Source organism: Octopus bimaculoides, chromosome 11 (assembly GCF_046866305.1).
Source record: "Octopus bimaculoides isolate indiv1 chromosome 11, ASM4686630v1, whole genome shotgun sequence".
In the NCBI taxonomy this organism is placed as follows: Eukaryota; Metazoa; Mollusca; class Cephalopoda; order Octopoda; family Octopodidae; genus Octopus; species Octopus bimaculoides.
The window spans coordinates 28307020-28327108 of NC_142938.1; the positions used below are offsets into that span (position 1 = coordinate 28307020).

Genomic DNA, 20089 nt, shown 5'->3' on the forward strand with positions numbered 1-20089 from the left:
TAAAGGAATAAGCATCCCTCTGATGTACATCCATTAATGTTTTATCGCCTGAAGAAATGAATCAATGAAGATGATCAACCCAATGTCCACGGATACGACAGACTATAGTGTAATCCTCCCAGGAATACGGACTGAGGTCTTAAGAGTCATGTGATTAGTGGAAACGCAAATAGCGATGCATTAAATGTTTATAAATCCCATCCAGGGATTATTGTTGTTGGCGGAATCATTAGGACGAAATGCATAGCGGTATTTCGCCCGTCGCTACGTTCTGAGTTCAAATTCCGCCGAGGTAGACTTTGCTTTTCATCCTTTCGGAGTCGATAAATTAAGTACCAGTTGCGTACTGGAGTCGATCTAATCACACACACACAGACACGCGCACACACACACACACACACACACACATATATATATATATATATATATATATATATATATATATATATATATATATATATATATATATATATATATATATATATATATATACATGACTTCGAGAACCCTGTCCCAATTCCCCTTTCACATGATTCACTTGAAGACCTTGACACGTCGCACGATGAACCCCCTGATTCTTCTATCAACAAGGAGTACATAGTTGATTCTAAGAAAAATAAACCACGCTTGCTTAATCAAGAAGATTTGGACGATTTAGTAAGAGACCTTGCATTGTCAAAGGAGAAGGCAGAAGTTTTGGGATCCAGACTACAGCAACGGAATCTCCTACAGCAAGGTATGAAAATTTCCATTTAACTCTTCAGATATAGAAGTGCCTGAAGAGCATTTTAGGCACGCAATGCTTTATGAGTTTAAAAATGAGAACTCTGCAACTGAAACGACTCGAAATTTTCTTCATTTTCGTGGACTTACCTCGCCCTTTTTGGACAGACTGGTGACCGGTGATGAAAAGTGGGTCTTTTATTTAAGTGTTAAGTGTTGTCGACATTGGCTTGGTGAAGGGGAAAAGGCCCAGCCACAATTGAAAAGGGAATTCCATGCGAAGAAGATTCTCTGTTTGGTGGGATTGCGAAGGAGTCATCCGTTTTGAGTTCCTACCAACAGAGCAATGCTCAAATCTACTGTCAGCAATTAGAGCGTTTGAACGCTGCTTTGAAGGGGGGGGGGGGGAAGGCCTGTTTTAGTGAATCGAAAGGAAACGGTGTTTCACGAGGACAATGCAAGACACACATTGCAAAGCTCACGTCACAGAAGATCGAGGAACTTGGCCTGGAGAAAATTTCTCATCCGCCTTATTCCCCAGACCTTGCTCCTTCAGATTACTGTTTGTTCTGTAGTTTACAAAATTATCTGGAGGGATTAACTCTCGAAACTCATCTTTCGGAGTTATTTTCTTCGAAACCGAAAGAATTTTTACTAATGGGATTAAAAATCTTACGAGTAGATGGAAATATGCCATAGATAGTCAGGGAAACTATAATGACGATTAAGCTTCATTAAAATGTGAGATTTCATCACTTCTTTTTCATATTTAAAGTCCGGACATTACTTATGGGATGACCTGATATATCGTATAATGTGTGTGTGTGTGTGTGTGTGTGTGTGTGTGTGTGTGTGTGTGTGTGTGTGTGTGTGTGTGTGTGTGTACATATGATTTATAGGTGCATGCGTGGCTGTGTGGTAAGAAGCTTGCTTCCCAGACACAGTTCCGGGTTCATTCCTACAGCGTGGAACCTTGGGCAAGTGTCTTCTACTATAGCCTCGAGCTGACCAAAGCCCTGTGAGTGGATTTGGTAGACGGAAACTGAAAGAAGACCATCGTGTGTATGTATGTATGTGTGTATATATATATATATATATATATATATATATATATATATATATATATATTTAATTCCAAGAGAGTTAGACGTTTTGAATCCAACCAACTAAGGGACAATATCTATCCAATATACTGCTGGTAGAATACCCAATTATTAATACACAAGTGTTTTTTTATTGCGTGGGTGTTGCACTTACTGAATGTAATAAATGGGTGAGGGTAAAAAGTTGTTTTACCCTTAATTTATACGGCAATAAGAAAATGGAGGGGATTGAGAGGTGGTATTCATCAACTTTTAGACATTATATTATGTCTATTTATTTTTTTTTTAATTATTACAATATACATACATGTATAACAGATTATGCTTTACATATATAAAAATACCAGTAATCATTAAAATATATAACGTAGGATATAGAAAGTAGAATCTCTACTATTCTACTTTCTATGTTCTACGTTATATATTTTCGTAACTAATGGTATTCTTATATATGTAAAGCATAATCTGTTATACATGTATGTATATTGTTATAATTGTTTTTTTTTTAATAAATAGACATAATATAATGTCTAAAAGTTGAGGATACCACCTCTTGATCCCCTCCATTTTCTTATTGCCGTATATATATATATATATATATATATATATATATATATATATATATATATATATATATAGTTATCGCCAAGCCAACATGGCAGTCCCAAAATTAGGACGAAAGCTGCCGTGAATTAGCTCCAAGAAGCCATCGCCTCTAGCTAGCTATGTGACACACGAAACCTGTGTCCTTTATAACCTTCGAACAGGGGAGGTCAGCAGTGTCCCCCTGCTGGTTTGGCATCTGCAGACTAGACTAGTTTCAGGGTGTTGCCCCTTGTCAATGCAGAGTAGCCAAGCCTTAGCCAGGCGGCGCTGCTGACTATCTGCTCGAAGGTTATTTATCTAATTTCAGTGGAATCTATCCACTGGTTTTCAGAAATAGAGTAACTCTATTTCTGAAAACCAGTGGATAGATTCCACTGAAATTAGATAAATAACCTTCGAGCAGATAGTCAGCAGCGCCGCCTGGCTAAGGCTTGGCTACTCTGCATTGACAAGGGGCAACACCCTGAAACTAGTCTAGTCTGCAGATGCCAAACCAGCAGGGGGACACTGCTGACCTCCCCTGTTCGAAGGTTATAAAGGACACAGGTTTCGTGTGTCACATAGCTAGCTAGAGGCGATGGCTTCTTGGAGCTAATTCACGGCAGCTTTCGTCCTAATTTTGGGACTGCCATGTTGGCTTGGCGATAACTATTAATTTCCAGTACCGCTGCCGTAGTCTCCTTTAGAGAGACTTAGAAATATTAATAACTCTATATATATATATATATATATATATATATATATATATATATGCGAGTAAAAATAAATACAAAAAAGGTGTTTTTTTTGTATGATTGTGTATAGAGGAATATATATATATATATATATTTATATTTATATATTTATATATTTGATCCTTTATACTGAACACTCAATATTTCATCTACTTTCTTTCATGGTGCCATCCATTTTTATTTTATTTTATTTTATATTGTATATTGTATATTATATTATATATTGTATATTCCATATTCTATACCCCACATTAGTTCTGCAGGAATATAAATAAAACATAAAAAACAGACAGTGTTGAAACTCTTTTAAACAAAATAATATATATATATATATATATATATATATATATATATATATATATATATTTGTTCATAGAAAAACATGTAATCATTACCAATATAGCAAGAGATTTCACCGCAAAAGGTCTAAATTAGACTCCTTAGGCATCGTTCTCCTTGGTTATATATGCAAAGTTTTAAATTTAAGAGAGTTTTAACGCTAATATCCATTATAATAATGGATATTAGCGTCAAAACTCTCTTTTAAATTTAAAACTTTGCACATATATATATATATATATATATATATATATATATATATATATATATATATATATATATATATATATATATATATATATATATATATATAAGTATATATATCTATGTGTGTGTGACCTTGCGTGTGTTTGTACCTCATCACTGACTGACAACCGGAGTTGGTGTGTAACTTAAGCGGTTCGGTAAAAAAAAGACCAATAGAATGAGTACTAGGCTTTAAAAATATTCCTTGGAGTCGATTTGTCCGACTAAAACCCTTCTTTTGTCTAAAACCCGTCTTTTACTTGCTTCAGTCATTAGACTGCGGCCATGCGCGGGCATCGCCTTGAATTTTTTTTAGTCGAATGAATCGACCCCAGTCTCCTTTGCCAAACCACTAAATTACGGGGATGCAAACAGGCCGACACCGGTTTTCAACTGGTGGTGGAGGGACAAACACAGACACAAAGATACACACACACATACACATACGACGGGCTTCTTTCTGTTTCCGTCAGGCAAATCCACTCACAAAGCTTTGGTCGGCCTGAGGTTATAGTAGAAAACACTTGCCTAAGGTACAACGCAGTAGAATTGAACCTGGAACTATGTGGCTGGGAAGCAAGCTTCTTTATTTCATGAAACTGGCCATAAAGGCCGTACACAGAGGGGACAGCACAAGGTTGGGACTAAAAAACAAAACGAATGGAAAAGATGAATTTAATATAATGGAATGAAGCCGTTCGGCCCCACCCCTTTTTTAAAAACATTAATTTAAACTACCATTGATAATGCTTTTGTGACAGCTAGTTTTCATTTTTACGCAAAATGTTTATCTTATACTTTTTAAAAATATCAATACAGCTTACCCCTTCTGGCATTGTGCTGGTGTCTATCCACTTGACCCACCACTCGTGGTCACAGTCTTCCTCATACTCCTTTAATTTTGAAAGGCACCTCGGGTCTGCCGTCACACAGCGCATGTACTCGGGCAACCCCTTCACTCTTGTTATATCCACTTGTATGACTCTATTCCACGAGTTTATCTCATTATTAAGTTTTTCATTTCCTCCATCGTACATTATAACATATTTTTCATTACTGAGCAAGGGTGGGGAAATTTGGGGCTCCTGTGTGCTTGTGCTTGTCTTTATGTCAGGTGGGGTATGGAAAGGGTTGGTGTCTGTAGGGAATTGTTGGAGCAAAGTGGGTGTGGGTGGGAGTCGGGTAGGCGTGGGATGAGGGTCATCATTTGCAACGTGTACTCTCTTCTGTTTCTTTTTTCTTCCCATCCGTTCCTTTCCTTGTTCACTTCCTCCTCCTCAACGCCGGTACTGGTTTTCGTCGGTGAAGTCTCAATTTCCTTCTCGTTCTCTTGTTTCTTTTTATCCTTCACGAGTGGTGGAGGACCACCACCTTCTCCTCAATGCCTAGCGGTATGGCAGCCACCAGCCAGGCTACATCCACTTCTGGGGGTATTTGCTCTACCCTAACCCTGGAAGCACGTCTCCCAAAGTATGCAGGTAGAAGAACCACTTCATCAGTTCTCAGCGGTGAATTATTTCCTCCATAAATTAATTTGGTATCTAAAAGACCATAATAAACAATTTAATTTTGATTGGTTGATTCTCTCAATTTCGATCCCTTATGCTAAAGGCAAGGAATTCTGTCTTTGCAATTCTGAACTATTTTTTAATTCTTTTTTCTAAAGATCCCCTTGTAAACACGGTTACAGAGCGTGCATACCGATGTAAACATTGGCAGAAACAAACCTTTAGTTCATTTAAGTGATATCTATCATTATATATAATTTAAACATTAATTTTCTTCTTACATTTCACATTCCCTAGATATATCTTTTTCCAAGACTTTAGGGTTTTATTTAATTTACATATCGTTATATACTTCTCATTTATTTGGTTTTTTCTTTCCTTTACCCCTCCTCTTTATATAGGCTACCTTTGACGTTATATCCTCTAACGTTTTTTGGAAACAAACTTAATAGCGTTCAGTTCATCATTTTACATTTACATCATATTCTGTTAAAATGCCTTATTGGCGATTTTTATTTCTTCATTTCCCTGAAGAGATTACATTGTTTTACACCATTTTATTCCTTTGGAATAATACCAGTTATATCTTCGAAACATGTGTCGGAAGTAAAAGAATTTGAATAACACCTGCGTTTAACTCCATTTATATATATATATATATGCGCGCGCGCGTTTGTGTGTGTGTGTGTGAATACGAAGCAAATAATTTACGAGAAAAAATAAGTCACGAAAAAATAATTTGCGTCTCAATCATGGTAACGCGTGCTGAGCTAGCTGAGGCTATTTTTGCCAGTGTAGAAACCGGTCCATGTGAGTCCAAATACTTGAATGTACGTTGGAAGATTGTCTTTGTTTGTTTGCCATCGGACGGTTGATTTCTGTAGTTATTGTCAGTATTTTGGCGATTTAAATAAGAGTTTTGATTGTTATTTCCCGTAGGTAGACATATTTAGTATGTCCTTTGATTAATTTTAATCTTTCAGTTATATACAGTGGGGGGGGGGGGTTAAATATTCTTACATGTCAAAATTCTTTATTTATTTAATTTCTAATCAACATAAATGGGATATACCAATACTATATTTGAATACACATGCATAAACTAAGAATATGCAAAAGAAACTAATAAATTATAGTAGCTAATGAATTTATATACAATTATAAATATTTAGGGATGAAAAAAGTATTCGTACAGAATAAATTTATGAGTTTCTATGCCACAAAATGCTGTTAAAATAATTCTTTTTTACTAGAACTTTCTCGTTTGCTCCAATAATCTTATCAGTGGTCATTTTTAAGTGTCAAAACGCTAGCTTCTTCATTCAGCACTGAAACAACATAAAGTAGTGTCGTAATAATGGCGAAAAGTAAAGAACTCACAAATTCAGTGAAAAACTTAATTATTGAACAGTGGAAAGCAGGTAAAAGTTACAGGAAAATATCAGAGACCATTTGTATTCCATTTTCTACCATATCTTCATTTATTCATAGATATAAAAAATCGGGAACTGTTGAAAACAAAATAAGATCCGGTGCACCACGCAAGATTTCTCCTAGATCTTTAAGAAAAATGAAGTGAAGAATCGAAAAAAACGCAATGATCACCAGAAAGGAGTTGCAAGACTCCACTGAGATGCCCGTTTAAAATTTGTTTATGAACATAAAGATAAATCTGATACATTCTGGGAAAATGTTCTTTGGACAGACGAGTCGCAAATCAAATTGTCTGGACGAAATTCGCATCGTCATGTTTGGAGGAAAGATGGTACCACCTATTCGCCGAAAAACACAATTCCTACTGTAAAGTTTGGAGGTGGCAACATCATTGTGTAGGGGTGTTTCTCTGCAAATGGCATTGGCAATTTACATGTGATAGATGGTAGAATGAATGCAGAGATGTACCAAAATATTTTGAACAATAATTTATGGGACTCTGTAGAAAAGCTCCAGCTTTGTGAAGGGTGGGTTTTACAACAGGATAACGACCCTAAGCACACGGCGAAGTCTGCCAAAACTGGATTGTCAATCACAATATAAAATTATTAGAATGGCCAAGCCAGTCACTTGACTTGAACCCCATTGAAAATTTGTGGCATTATTTGAAAATTAAAACTCATTCAAGAGCCCCAATTTGCATTTCAGATTTGAAGAAAATTTGTCAAGAAGAATGAGAAAAATGTCTAAAGAAACATGCGAATCATTGATTAAGAACTACAAAAAGAGATTGGTTGAAGTGGAACTGAATAATGGTTATGCTACGAAGTATTAAATCAGAATTATCAGTTATTTATGTTCTGTACAAATACTTTTTTACCCCTAGATATTCTTATTTGTATATAAATTCATTAGTTACTATAATTTATTAGTTTCTTTTGCATATTCTTAGTTTATGTGTGTGTATACAAATATAGTATTGGTATATCCCATTTATGTTCATTAAAAATTAAATAAAGAATTTTGGCATGTACGAATATTTATTTCCCCCCACTGTATATATATATATATCCAGCTAGCCATCTTCTTCGCGCCCTATTCCTGTGAGGGGCGTGGGAGTAGATGTCCTCATGTACCTTTTACACAGGGCCCTATCAGATGCAACCGTCATTACACTTTCTGGTCAGTTTCCCAATCGTGGAGAACTGAGACTATGGATATTATTCAACCATCTCGTTCTTGGTCTACCACTCGGTTACCTTACTTTTGTCTCAGGTTCAAAAATCAATGTAGTGAACATTGTCCTGTGATATTCTAATCGCATCTGCGTAGTGCCGGTGCTGTGTTCTCTCAATGCGATGAAGTGACGACGCAACCTGGAGACACTCACTGATCTCCGAACTACACACCTTAATGGGTAACGTTATTACAGAGAACCTTCAGAGGAACCCCATTTCGGTCGCTTGTATTCACGATCGTACTCTTTCGGCCATTACCCAACATTCATAGACACAAGTGAAGATAGGCACAAAACCCCAATTGAAGGTAACGAGTTTGGCTTTTTACCACTCCCTCCTCTTCTGACGATGAACGCTGGAGCTGGCGCATTACTGTGCTAGCACCTGCAATTTTAACATCCATTTAAACTTTGTGTTTCCCATCACTCGTAAATACTTAAGCTTCTACACTTGTCTCGTGATGTTCCACTAAATGCAGAGTGCACTGGGAAGACTTCCCTAAGAGGACTAATACCTTAGTCTTCACAACTTTACTCCTCATCCCTGCCTTACTTCACTCGACAGCAATGCCCTTCAATGCAGGCTGGAGATCACCAGCTGATGAGTCAAGTAGCACCATGTCGTCTACAGACATTAACCGCCGGATTCTACATCCAGTGATTTTAATCCCACTTCCACAACAGCTGCACGTAACAATTCAGTTCATAGAAATTTTGAACAGGAGAGGGGACAACACGCACTACACCCACGTTAAAATGTTTTGATTTAGCTCCATTTATCCGTGTAGGAAACGAATATGAAAAAAATGCGTGGAAAGCAACGGTGGGGGGGAGGATTTCAGAAAATTCACAAGAGTTTTTCCCTCATAACTTTTAAGAAAATGTTTTTTTTTTACATGAAATTTTATATACGATTATAAAGGAATTTGTGGAAAAATCTTTTCCAACGTGCGGGGAAAGGACTTCGGAAAATTTACAATTCCGAGTTTTTCGCCCATAACTTGGTGACAGTTTATCGTGGATAGCGGGTATAAATCCAAATTTTAGATATTCTTCTGAATATTGACGAACTTTTTTTTACTTGCACTACTCATTTTATGTATTTTGGAATCGGCGTAACTACAGATTTTTACGCCCCCGACTTTGGATGATCGTAACTTTCAGAAAAAAGGATATATTTAATAACATTATCTACGAATATGTGGTATATCATGTAGATTCCGAATATACAAAATTTTGGTGGGGTGGGTGTTTTAGGAGGGGTTGAGGTGGGGAACTTCGGAAAATTCACAGGAGTCCACTTCAATTCGTCTTAACTTTCAAGGAAATGGATATTTTTTAATGAAATTCTCTACAAATATACCTCGGACCATGTGGATTCCGAAGACATGGGAATTTGGGGGCAAAACAATTGGGGGCTATTTTTGAGAACTGTTCCTCACTCGCAGGTGTATCTGGACAAGTCGTCCATATTTGTTTCATTTTCTCCGTTTTGTGCGTTTATGCATCCGTAGATTTCTACCACACACACACACACACACGCACGCACGCACATGCATACACACGTATATATATGTGCAATTAAAAAAAGTTCAAACGGTGAATTATTCCATTCAATATCATTATAGAGATTATGTAACAAATTGTGCTTTACCCTTCTATATTTAACTGTACGTGTATATTATTTATTTTTGCTTCTGGTGTCTTCTGTCTTTCAATTAGAAACGTTTACCTGGGAATTTACTTAAAGTGAAAAAAAATCCTATGCAACAAATAAGTCGTCTTAACATATTTCTGTGTACCAAACCTTTAGCTGTTATTTTTAACATAACGAGTTTTCTGGTGAGGGCTTCATTGCTTGTTTGTTGCTTCTGTAGAAATCTACGGAAGCACAAACGCACAAAACGGAGAAAATGAAACAAATATGAACGTCTTGTTCAGATACACCCACGAGTGGGGAACAGTTCTCAAAAATAGCTCCCAATTGTTTTCCCCTCAAATTCCTATGTCCTCGAAATCTACATAGTCCGAGATATATTTGGAGAGAATTTCATTAAAAAATATCCATTTCCTTGAAAGTTAAGACGAATTGAAGTGGACTCTGGTGAATTTTCCAAAATTCCTCATCCCAACCTCTCCTAAAATACTTTTCCCCACCAAAATTTTGTATATTCAGAATCTACATGATATAACACATATTCGTAGCCAATTTCATTTTAAAAATATCCATTTTTCTGAAAGTTACGATCATCCAAAGTCGGGGTGGGGCAGAAATCTGTAGTTATGCCTTTGAATCAAACACGAGATTGCATTTCAAGCAAATCTTTACAATTTCTTCAAAATGATTTCAGTATAAACTTTCGGAAAATGTGCTCAAAAAGAAACAAAATATTCCGTGAATCTTCTCAACAGCAAAAGCCTTTGTATCAATGATGAAAGTTTTTTCTTAGCTTTTTGCTGAATTCACAAAACTGACTGGTGGGAATAAAATGACCTGTTAATTTTCATCTCTGTTCATATACATACGTGTGTATGTGCGTTACCAGTACCATAAATCTCTATCTATCTCCCTCCCTCCCTTTCTCTCTTTATGCCTCTCTCTTCCTTCACTGACGCTACCCCTCACTTCCAGTCCATTTCAACCCTTTTCATACCATTCAATTCTTTCATCCCTCACTATCGCCAGAGATAAGACTCAATACTCTTAGACACACTCGCACACATAAGTTTGTCTCCAGTTTATTTCTCCATAGGGAATTAAGATGGTATTGCTTTCAGTACTGACCAGTTCTATACTATATACACGCACACTCACATATGCGTTTGTAATTACCTACATGTTTTCACATACCACTAAATCGAAAGAAATAATTTATTCCCTCTTTAGTGACGTCAGATCTTATGAATATGATGAAAACGACCTGTTGTCTCTAAAGTGTCCAAAATTTTATAAAATTGTCTACAGAAGGGATGTAAAGAATTTTTTTTTTAATAACTCATTCTCGAATTGCCCCCTTTCTCTATTGGTATACTAAACATTGTGTACAAAAATTATAAAAATTCAGCATGCTTCACCAAAATATTACCATTCCCCACTGGTGGGGCATGCGCTCCACGTTGGGAATCACGGCTCTAGAGGAAACTCCAGTCGAGTTCTTAATGGCAAGTATGGAAATGCGCTTCTTGTTCCGAAGTCAAGAATGGTCTGGCAAAATACTTTATTGGCCAATCTGAAATCAGAGTCCATTTTAGTCCCAAAGTCTTGCTCTGGCTTAGCATTGGACGCTGTTACTCTCTCTGCTGCAACTTTACGCGCCTCAGTGTGCACATGCGCAAAAGGGTAAATGTGTTTCTGAGCCAAGCTTTGTAAGCCGCCTTCTGTGCTTGGATAGTATCTTTAGCTTCTTGGTTAAACCAGGGAATTCATTTACAACTTGACTACCTGACATCACACCAAACCGCTTTCATCCACAGCACTGTACAGTCGAAGAAGAAACAGCCGAACTAAACAATCTCCACTCCGTTTCAACATCCTCAGTTTATTCAAGGTCTCTGAATTTGGATGCAATAGTTTCTGAATATTTCTTGCTAATCCCATCATCCACCAAGGCTTCCCACTTTATCCTGTAAGTTGCACTGGAGTTATCTGTTTGGAGGTTTGTGCCTCCTGTGGATAGACTCAGAAAGTAGACAACTAGGCTGATCAGTTGTCTTTCCCTCCCAGTCCCGGAAAATAGGAAAATAATAACTTTATATTTGGCATTGATGTGCAAAAGATATCGTTTCATTCACTGATTTTTCGCATCATTCATCTCAAGTTTACAGGTTTTTGACTTTAGTGTTTCAATCGAGGTGGGGGGGGGAAATACTACTTTCGTTATTGTTTGAAGCAGGAAAAAGTAAACACTTTGAGGAATTGAAATTTATTATGCTTAAAACACACACCTCCGAAAAAATTATCATAATCCACATACAATTTCCGACTTTTTAAGATCGTACTAGAATAATTTCCGACTCTGTTGTACAGGATTGGCTATACTTTGTTTTCGCTGTGGTCGTAGAGGGAGAGTAAAGTCATTAGACAATTGCTGCCGCCGCCTTAGGGCTCTTTAGCCGTTTCAAGTTATGCTTGCCTTGTCATAATTCAAATATTTTCCTTAGACTGCTTTCTGTCTCATTATTCTTTTTCTTTTTTTTTTCTTTCTTTTTTTACTTTTCGGTTTCTTTTTAATCATTTTTGCGGAGAGAATCGAACGAGGTGGTTTTCGTTTATTTTACGTCCGTGTATATCTATATACACCCGCGGCTCTCATTATGCCCATACCTCTTCCGAGTATGTTATCTCCGCAGCCCTATACAACGCAGGAGTTGATCAATGTCATACCTGTACCATGTACACCAGGTGAAAGAAGGGCAGAAGTTGCTCAAACTGTAACAATTTCTTTCACCACTCTTGTGTCAAACTCATTCGAGGAAGCTTCGAATATTTGCACCAGTGGCACTGTCCGAACTACTTAACCTTCTGAGGTGGCATAACCCTCGCAACACTACGAGCGGACACAGGTGCAGCATAGTTGTGATTTGATCTTCTTCAACCCGGACGAAATTTTGGCGTCAATCTCCCGTTCGGACAGTCGCGGAGAATCAACCCGGAACTATATGGTTGGGAAGCAAGCTTCTTACCGCACAGCCACTCCTGCGCCTGTAATATTAAAACAATATAGATATTAGGTATCTAAGTTGGAGATAAATTTTATTTGAAATAAAAGACAGAATAGTCACGGTTAGAACATCTGTCCTAGATTAAGTAATAACTACGGAAATTTACATTCCACATATTCAGACAATGAATTCTCATTCATATCTGATGCTGCCGGCGCAGTAGGCTTCATAACAAAAGGCTTTTGTTATGAACATTTTGCGCGAAAATATCGGAAACACTCCACTCCTACTCTTTATAACCTTTTGTTCACGTGATTAGTGATGCAGAGTTATACTCATTTTATAAACTCTCCGTTTCATTCAAGTGGGGTAACACGTGAACACAGATACACGGACACACACACACACCCCACAACCACTACCACCACTACACCATACCACACCACACCACACGAGATGACGACAACGCGCTATCGAGCATTGTCCTTGTTTGACTGTTCTCTTAAGCAGAAGCAGGACAGATGTGACTTTTGAGTCATGCTCGAACCTACACTCTTTTGCAGAGATGTGGCAATGATGGGTGCTTCTTGTTCAAACAGTTATCACCCACGGTAATGCATGCTTTCGTTCCATCACAGAATTTTTTATTTAGTGGGGGTTTTTTTCGGTTATGAACAGCCGTAGAATGTAACACATATCGGTTTAGCTTAGAAACGCGCGACTGCGTAGACATATCTCTCCTCCTGCAACGGGTCTCTTCGGCTGTGAAAACTCTTTTATCAAGGAAAGCAGTCTTGGAAACCCACCAGAATGGATCCTGGTGAAAGGACAAAGGAAAAAAAATTACAAAATGAAAATCACAGTACAAGACAAAAGAGAGAGAGGGAGAAAGAGATTAGTGGAGAAGACACAGAAACCAACAAACTGTCACACACACACACACACACATACACACTACACCAACACTATTACAAACATCTTCAACAGTAAAAACACCACCAGCATTAAAAACACCCCAACAAACGAAACACATAGCAATCTAGACCAACAATGCGAACAGCACTCCCAAGGCATCACTAATTACATGGTCATTAATGCAATTAATAAAAATTTAATAAAAGCATATTCAAAAATACTCATTGCTCTAAATGAATACGTCTCACCTCCTGCATAACTCACCTATTCACATAAAAGCTATAAAAGCAACGCGACAAATTTACAACAAGCTGAAAGCAAAATATCTCAAAGGAATGGGAGATTGCTGTAGGATCATAAATAAGAGATTCTACAAAGAAGTGCTAGTGGAGACACCCACAAATAGCTCGAAGGACAGAACATGTTTCATCACAGTAACCGTGTCCCTGCCTACGAAGTCTCTCTAAGTCGACCGCGCACCTAGGCTAAAATTTTTAAATCTGCGTTCAGCAGCGTTATGGGCTAACATTTTCTCTTTGATCTCCCTTGTTTGGGTCCTTTCTTTGTAGTTTCACCGCTCATCGACTCACAGAAATAAGAATTCTCCCGTTTTGTTGCCAGTTACGGCTGAGATTTGGCAATAGGCCACCAATTATGTCTGGCATAAAAAAGCAAAGTTCGTAAGGTAGACCATCCAAACCAAGCGATTGGCCACTGTGCAGCACATCATCGCATCCCGTATTTCCGCGGCTGTTTTCGACATGTCGCAACGCTCCACCCCACCTTACCGAGAGTCTGGAATGCCGTCGAGGTAGGCACTAAAGTCCATTCTGTGTTCCAGACTGCCATTTGTCACAAACAGTTAAGCGAATTGCTGTTGAAATGTCGCACACATTTGCTCGGGCTCGAGGACCATGCACCCATTTTTGTCCACCAAAGACAAAAGAGTGGAAGAGGCGCATCTTTACCACGTTGCGCCTCTGCTACTCGGGTCCATCGAGCGACTTTCTTTCTCTCGTCTCTTAGAGCACACCCTTTCGCTCTGACAATGCATTCTTTGTACTTAACGTTGAAGAATTGGTCCAGAACCAAGGAAAACTTGTATAATTAACCACAAGGCATGATCAAAACAAAAAAAAACTGTTTTCTGTCATAAAAGGAAGCTGAAAAATACAAGATAGAGGTCATAATACTTGACAACCATGAAGAAAAAATAACAAAAGATGTAAAGCAGCTAAAATCTAAATTAAACCTGGAACTACAAAATGCCATGATAAGACCATGGCAAAAGAATCCCTTAAATGACAAATACCGGGATAAGCTAAACAGAAAAGAAATAGACAAAGTAAAATTCCAACGATGGTTGAGAATCTCAGAGACTGAAGGGCTTTTAATTGTGGCACAAGATCAAAGCCTCCTCACCAGAATCTACCAGAGACATATTTTCTCTTTTATTCTCTTTTACTTGTTTCAGTCTTTTGACTGTGGCCATGCTGGAGCACCGCCAGGACTTATTCTTTGGAAGCCTAGTACTTATTCTATCGGTCTCTTTTGCCGAACCGCTAAGTTACGGGGACATAAACACACCAGCATCGGTTGTCAAGCGATGTTGGGGGGACAAACACAGACATACAAACACATACACACATACATATATATATATATATATATATATATATATATATATATATATATATATACGACAGGCTTATTAAAGAAAAATACAAGTAATTGCCGAATATGTGGTGATAGGGAAGAAACAACAATTCTCTGGCTAACCAGTCTTAGTCAAGAAAGAATACATCGACAGACATGACAGCGTTAGGACTTACATATACTGGGAGCTATGTCAGCACTATGGAATGTTGACAGGGAAAGATGGTATAAGTATATCCCAGAAAAGGTCTCAGAAAATGACAAAGCAACCATGCTCTGTGATATACTGATTTACACATCTAGAGAGATCAAGGCTAATGAACAAGATATAGTTGTCAGAGACAACCAAGAAAATGATGCCTCCTACATCTAAAAGAAAGGGGGGAAACTCTCGAAATACAAAGATCTACAAATAGAGATAACCTAAAAACAGAAACAACCCCCATAATGATAGGTGAATTAGGTATGATTAAAAAAACGCAGAAAATACATAACCAAAACACCAGGACTTACGAATGTACATAACATGCAGAAAATAGCACTACTGGGCACTGCACACATCCTACGCAAAACATTTTCAATACAGTAACCATAAGAGCATCACAGCAAACCACAGCACATACCCAAGGCACACAGAGCTGCGCTCGGTAGTGAAGTGAAAGCACGTTATAAAAATAAAACTACTGAATGATAATAATAATGATAATAATAATAATAATAATAATAATAATAATAATAATAATAATAATAATAATAATAATAATAATAATAATAATAATACAGCAAATATTCTGCTTAATACCACAGATTTGCTTGTCAGTTGTTTCACCATAACCAATTGAGCATATCCCTTGATCGCTGACGATATGTGCATCTCTGATCATGAGCAGAAGTAGTGGGGGAGCATCATAGTCATGCGTTGAGAGGAATTCTTTGGGGTTTGAATAATTCCCCTTTGGAGACATGGGTGTTTTGCTCAACATCCTTATTCAGGGACCTTTTGAGCGGAATGGGCTACTCGACATGAAGAAAATTCTAATTGGGCCCCACCTGCGAGGTCATGCGCTGTTTATCTTGATATGAGATCACCATGTCGCGTACATATGGTTGTGATGCATGTGCCTGGTGTACCCTTATCAGACGGGTAGTCATGATGGGTATAATGGGCTTCGTATATTTTAGTCCAGTGTCACTTTGATGGCATGCACTGCTCTCTCACTCAATAATAATAATAATAATAATAATAATAATAATAATAATAATAATAATAATAATAATAATAATAATAATAATGCTACGTATATATTAAAAGTGTTGGCGGCAGAATGACCGATTAAATCAACTTTCACATAGGTACTATGTTTGTTGCAGTGAAATTAAAATCGCATTAATGGTTGTTTGTTTACTTAACCCTCCAGCATCGACAGAGTTTCAACACATGACAATGAGGCATTTAACTAAATACAACTAAGTACTGAACTAGATATAGCCAAATATTAAACTACATTCAGACATCTCTTCTCGCGATCTATTATCTAAGTGAATTGACGCAGATTTCCTATAATAGTTATATGTCGTTTAGGCGCCAGTTTTGATGCTACCTGTAATCATATAACAAATTTCTTGCTATTTTAAACCATGGTTTGTGTGTGTGTGCATGTGTGTAATAACTGTCTACTCGTTAATCGTGTATGGCTCTTCTCAACACCAGCACTAACAGATTATATACACATAGCCATCATACTAGTTAAAAACCAACACAAACTCGCAGGCAATATGGAACTGAATAGTTAGTTTAAAATTACTAGATGGTCTGGGATAGACCGGAAATGACTCTTTAGTCCAGCAACAGACTTACAACCTTTTTACATTTTTGATTTCGCGGTAAAGATTGCTGGAAATTGTCGTAACATTTCATGTGACTTGTCAGATCTTATGGCAAACAGAGCGAGATAGTTCATCAGACTGTGACTGTGAAAAGTCAGTAGAGAGCCTAGATACGTGCTTCCGCTTATGACTAACTTGTCCAGCTTGAGAGAGTCAAATACGGTTGCAGGTATCACAAGTTAGGAGAGAAGGATCACTGGCCACATGCAAACCTTTTTTTACCTCTTTTTTATCAGTCCATGTTTCTGCTTATTATCTTCAAACGAGACAGCACCTTATCGGATTTTCTCTTCCATTTTGGTCAGCCCATTGCATCACTCTTCCAGTTTGCGTGCATCATATTGAAAGTCTTTAGCGATGTACTTATTAACTCTTTGAAACGCATTTTTGGTTTAAATTGAGGCATTTTTGCTCCTTGTTATCTGACGATAAAATAATTGTTTGGGTATGCGTTGATCAGATTCCCTTATCAGATGGCCAATCAAGCGAAGTCTGTGTCATTGAATTTCAGCTTTAATGTCATCCACACCAGCACTTCAAGTACTTTAGAATCTGGTACCTTGTGCACCCATTTGATTTTCAGTTTAGAGCACAATTATCAGAGTAATCTCTCTATTGCGTTAATTAATATGTTACGAATTGGAGAATCAAACCAATCCCGATTATCAGCTTTTTGTAACCAAGGAATTCAGAAGAGATATCATATAACGTGTAGTTCACTCCCTTGAAGGTAGATCCTGAATTGATGCAAGATGTTCCTGGAAAGCATTCTGCACATCAGGGTTTTTAACTTTTCCTGGATTAATACGTCCTGGTAGGCTTTTATTGTAAAGCTGCTTGTGTCTAAGATGTATTGTCATTTTATTTTTGCTCTAACAAGTGCGTCACTGGAATAACAGTCTGCTCCTTTTAAGGAACGCACATTAAGTATATCTTTTATATCTCTGTCTAACAACTACAAAATCAATTAGATGCCGCTGTTTGGATCGAGGATGTATCCATGTGACATTCTTTATGATTAAACTGAGTATTCGATATCAATAAGTCCATTTCTGTACAAAGTTGACTGAGTAACAAACCGATATCGTTCATTTTCCCAACCCCATACCTTCCAAAACACCTGTATGTGTTCTAATCAGTGCCAACTCAAGCATTAAATCACTAAGCAAAATAATTTAATCAGAATTCGTTACACCATGCAAACACACTTTTAAAGCTTCATAGAATTCGAGTTTTGCTTCTTCACTGCTATCTAGAGTCAGTGCATATGCTCTTATAATTGTCGCATAGCGATCATCTCTTAATTTCATGCGTAGAGCCATGATTTTTTTCATTACTACAAAAAGACATACATGATTACAAAAGAGTATAAAAGGACAATATGACATAGCAATGAAAATAACACAGAGTGCTAACAATGATGTGAGAAAAGCCTGTGCAGCATTTAAGCCTTGTGTCACTTGAATTGCTATCTTATGGTGCAAGTATTGCACAGATAGCACGTGAAAGGTTTCAAGTTTCCTTATATGTCTGTAGTAGGAACTCGACGCTTCTACCCCGTACAAAGGCGTGCTCAAAATACAAAATTTGGATACACTTTATTTTTCAAACTAACACCGTGTTCACCCCACAAGCGATGGGAAAGTTTTCTAAAACACTTGTAGCCTTAGGTATTTTAATATTTATTTCATCATGAAGAATACTCTTAAAGTTTATTGGACTTTCAGGATATTTAAATGACCTGACCCATTTGAATGGCATACTGTCGATCATCACATTTGAATCTTGAGTGTGTTCTGTCCCAAGAATAAAACTTCAGTCTTCTTAATGCTGAGTAAGTCCAAATGCACGAGCTGCTGCAGCAAACCTGTCGACTGTTTCCTGAATTCCTTAAAATGTATGAGAAATCAAAATGCAACTATCAACGAACAGACAATCATGTACAATCTCTTCCTTGATCTTTTTCTTTGATCTGAAGCTTTGCCCATTTACATTTAGTAGACCTAAATTTTACACCATGTTAATCCCTAAAATCATGTTGGAGCATTACAGAAAAGAATTTTGCAAATAGTACTGGGGCTAAAAAGCAGCCTGGTTTATTTCCTGTGGAAACAGAAAACGCTTCTGAACATTGACCGTTAGATATCACTGTTAACCTCATTCCTTCGTGCAAAGATTCTATTACCCTTATCATTTTATCAGGAAGACCAACTTTTGACACAATTTCCCAAAGCGCCTCACAATTTACTGTATCAAAAGCCTTAGTCAAGTCAACGAAGACCATGTACAAGTCAGTATTTTGCTCACGTGCTTTTACTTGAACTTACCGACAGGTAAAGGTCATGTCACCTGTACCTCTTCCAGCTTGAAATCCACATTAGAATTCAAGATATATGCTGTTTACTACATGCTTATCTATAAGGTTAATAATCACCCTCGCAAGAATTTTCCAGCTATGCACAGCAAACTAATTTCCCTGTGATTATCACATAGACAGATCTTCCCTTTTTTTTTGTACAAGTTCGTCATACATGCATCTTTGAACTGTTGGAGAACAGATCCACTTTTGCAGATCAAGCAGATCAACTTGCGTAGATTTTTAAGTTATCTACCACCATGTTTGTACACTTCTATTGGGATGCCATCTTGTCCGGGAGCTTTACCATTGGAATCTATTTTTTTAATAGCAGCTCTTATTTTTTCTCAGAAAGGATCTTCCGCAAGTTCCTCAATTATAGGCTTCTGAAGGATTTTATTGATTACTTCAGGATCGGTAGTGGATTTTTGATTTAATACAGATTTAAAGCGTTCAGTCAATCTTTTCATTGTTTAAGCATTTTTTTTTTTTTGGCCTGTCGTTAGAAAGAATAGGTTCGCCTTTGGGACCAAATACATCTTTCAGACTATCATGCAATGCTCTGAAGCTGTAGGAGTTAGCAGCCAATTTCCAATGCTTGAGCATTTTTTACCCACCAAGAATTTTTCATCTCACACAATTTTTATCTGAGCAATTTTCTTAGAGGAAATGTACAGAGGTTT

The 20089-nt window shown here is 37.4% G+C and overlaps 1 long non-coding RNA gene across 1 annotated transcript in view; it reads left to right on the plus strand.

The window, feature by feature from the left end:
- The first annotated feature begins 460 nt into the window (after positions 1–460).
- Positions 461–20089, plus strand: part of LOC149133219 (uncharacterized) — a 40932-nt gene continuing 21303 nt past the window's right edge. The window contains exon 1 of the long non-coding RNA XR_016243624.1: positions 461–736. This is a non-coding gene — a long non-coding RNA (uncharacterized LOC149133219). The remainder of the gene's footprint in view (positions 737–20089) is intronic.